Below are 3,509 nucleotides of genomic sequence, written 5' to 3'. Positions count from 1 at the left end.
CACCACCATGCTTGGAAAATATGAAGAGTGGTACTCAGTCATGTGTTGTGTTTGATTTGCCTCAAACATACTGTAATGCTTTGTATTCAGGACAAAGTTACTTCTTTGACCTCATTTTGTACAGTTTTACTTTAGTACCTTATTGCAGACAGGATGCATGTTTTGGAATATTATATTCTGTACAGACTTCCTTCTCTTCACTCTGTAATTTTGGTTAGTATTGTGGAGGAACTATGTACAATGCTGTTGATCCAGCCTCAGTTTCCTCCTATCACAGCCATTAAGCATGGCCATCAGCCACCTACAATCTCTAAACTTGGCTTGTCAATTTGATCTTGGGGTGGGCTACTGCTGAAAAAGTATAGCCAACAATAAGCAGGTTCACTTATGACAATCTTTCAAATAGCGTTACCATTGCATGAACACCTGCTGTGACTATCATTAGCAAACTAATTATGCCAAAAGTAGTGTTACAGTTCAAGAGTAATCAGGACACTGGGAAGTCACAAAACACTGAGCACTCTCATTGAGATCATCTTCTTACAACCAGATGGTCACATCTTGGCTATTTTGTGTAGATACCGGCGCCGCACTACATCTCATCAGGATCATAGCATTTTGACAACCATTAGAAACAAACACCATTGTAAAGTATTCATTTTATTGAAACGTGCTCAAGTCAAAGGACTTCATATCCATACTGGGGATAGTGGAAAGTGATGCACCCTTCAGGCCACCTACAATTAGATGGCTGTAGAGACAGAAAAGACAGCCATCCCTGTAACAGGTTGAAGAAGTGTTAGTAACATGCATCTCATTGCCGTTGGGGGATGTTACAGTAAAATAACCAGCACACACACACACCTGACAAGCAAAGTGTTCCAGACCATTACACCAACCAGTCAACTGAATACAGAACACAATGACAGATGAGTAGGTTACAGGTTCAAGTTCATTTGGCATCAAAGCTCATACAATTAAAAGCCAAGTGTAAACTATAGTCTTCAATGCCAAAATCACCAACCTTGTTCTACAGTAGGATATTTGACAAATTCACTGGGGATCCGGGTTTCAGAGTTTTCCACTATTGTGAGCGGTCCAAGAACAGAGTTTTGAACCAGGCCCTGGGGTTCTGAGAAAAAAATATATAAATTACTTCAAGCTGCAGTCCCATCAGAACTCAAGAGTGATCAGCTCAAATTAATATGGAACTACAGTTTAGTCAGGCTTGAAATGAAGTGCCTCAAAATACCTGAATCCACACCCCTCTTCAACCGAGGCTTGCAACTCGAGTCACAGCACTTGCAGAGGTCACTTTGAGACGGGTCGTCCAGCAGCTCCCATCTATGAATAAAAAAAAAAAGTTGGCTGTTGCATTGGCACTAACGTCATTATGGTCGTTATGTGACCAATACTTACTCTCCAGTCTCTTTAATGTAGTGGCAGGCCTTCTTTTCTATATCAAAAACCTCAGGGTCCCATGCAACAAGCTTACAATGAATATACACCTGGGGTGAAATAAGAGAACAGTCAAGAGCTACAGTATGAAAACAACCCAGTCATACCGAGAACTTGTGGTCCACTCACTTCCTCGCCTAAGGCAAACTTGAAGGACTGCAGGTAAAGCAGAATAGCAGACGAGTGGTACCTAGGCAGGAACCTGGAGTTCCCAGTCTTCCCATCTGCAAGGCAACTGAAAATGCATTGTGCAATGAGCAGACAAACAGAACTTCCATCCAGCAAATAAGCTAACTTTAAAATGTATTCAATACTTTTCAAAAACCAAAACGTGCACCCTACATGGCCATAGCCAGGTCTGGTACATACCCCTTGTTGGTGATGATGGGGTACACCAGGCTCGCAGACTGCAGTTCTGGTGTTGTGGCCGCCACACACTCCTCCAAGAGCAGCAGCAAGGGCTGATGGTCCTTCTGATCCACTGCTGCCCAGATGGGGATGAAAGAGCCCAGGGGAAACAGGCTGCTCTTAGCCAGACCAGTAAGGTCTTCTACATGCAACAGAGAGGGGAAGGGGCGCAATGCTCATACGTACTGTACAGCCACAGGTTTCAACTAGCTTTGGGCAGTGTCCTCTGCTAGGAATTTCTTTACCAGGTAAGTTGACTGAACATATTCTTACAATAATTGATGTTGTATGAGTCACTCACCATTGAGGAGTGCCATGTGGAAAACCAATCCTCCATGACCCTCAGCACTACCATAGGCAGGGATAAGGAATGGGGAATCCATCCCTCAGGTCTACATACAAGGGGGAATGTTTAGTTTAATAATGAAGGTGGCAAAGGCTTAGGAAGATTTGATTCCAACACCATAGCTAGAGTACACTACACCCAAGAGAGCCCTAAAACTCAACTCAGTTCCACTGCATTTAAAAAAAATAATCATTCCCCTCTAATTAGGGACTGATTTAGACCTGGGACACCAGGTGTGTGCAATTAATGATAAAGTAGAACCGAAATACCTCTTAGGGTAAGAGTTGAGTACCCCTGGCATAGATGGTTACCTTATGTAAACACACTTAATATGGTGACTAATAGCAGCAGGTTTGGGCTTTCGGTTAGGTCTGTAAGTCAGGCTGGTTGAATAGATGTGTTTTTGCCAGTCACCTGGGGAATAGAAGGAGAAGCATTAGTCGTCGCAGGATCCAAAATGGCATACATTGGGTCAAGAGTTAGACATTACCCGTTTCTTGATGGCACAGCCATTGAGGTTGTAGTGGAATGTCGCCATCCCTTCTCCCGTGGGAAGAACAGAAAATGTGGACGGAACACAGTGTCCAAGGAAAAGACGGGCAGCATGTTCAACCAACTCTGGACTGACCTTCCATGTCACTTTAATGGAGTGTTTCTCACAATCCACATTAAAATCTAAAAATATAAATTTGATAATGTCATCATTCACATCTCAAGAGCCAACACCACAACTTGGCTAGTCTGTTAGGCGGTCAGCATGAGATAAGTAGCCTATTCAAGTTAACATGGTATCAGTACATAATCATATTATGCGTTCATTATTAGACGTACCTTCATTGGCAGCGCTTGCTGCTACGACAGCCAAAACAATTGCACATTGCCAAAGGAGTGACATGACTGAATGATCTAACAGTGCCTACAAACTAGAAATATTTATGGACCAATTGATCCTAATCATCTTAATTCGGAACACCCGTGAGAGGTCAAGGAGCGATAATTATAGACTTAAAAACCTACCAACATCATCACTGTTGGTATTTCCTGGTCTGAAAACATCCTTGAATTTTTATGGGTTTTAAAAGTAAAAATAGTAATAGTCACATCTTTTCCCCAAAAAGTAGTCTGTAAAGCGTCTCACAAAACATGATGGACGGACAGAATAGTGATTTACAAAGGAAATAAAGTTGAATCAAAAGATTGAACAATCTGGTTTGCTCAATTTGACAGTACCACACTAAGTTTGGATTAGGTCTTTTTACATCGATTTAAAGCGTATTTTATGCGACAGTCAAAATGC

General features: G+C 42.1%; 1 pseudogene across 1 annotated transcript; it reads right to left on the bottom strand.

Moving 5' to 3' along the window:
- Positions 1-647: 647 nt before the first annotated feature.
- LOC124030976 lies at positions 648-3,178 on the bottom strand (annotated as a pseudogene). Its single transcript, XR_006838058.1, has 11 exons — positions 3,044-3,178; positions 2,703-2,887; positions 2,524-2,626; positions 2,168-2,258; positions 1,828-2,008; positions 1,588-1,693; positions 1,420-1,508; positions 1,253-1,344; positions 1,025-1,132; positions 865-906; positions 648-778 (listed from the first exon to the last, which is right to left on the bottom strand). The product of XR_006838058.1 is annotated as an uncharacterized LOC124030976 (transcript).
- Between the last annotated feature and the right edge of the window lie 331 nt (positions 3,179-3,509).

Source organism: Oncorhynchus gorbuscha, unplaced genomic scaffold (genome assembly GCF_021184085.1).
Source record: "Oncorhynchus gorbuscha isolate QuinsamMale2020 ecotype Even-year unplaced genomic scaffold, OgorEven_v1.0 Un_scaffold_19169, whole genome shotgun sequence".
NCBI lineage: Eukaryota > Metazoa > Chordata > Actinopteri > Salmoniformes > Salmonidae > Oncorhynchus > Oncorhynchus gorbuscha.
This window is presented reverse-complemented; position numbering and strand designations above follow the sequence as displayed.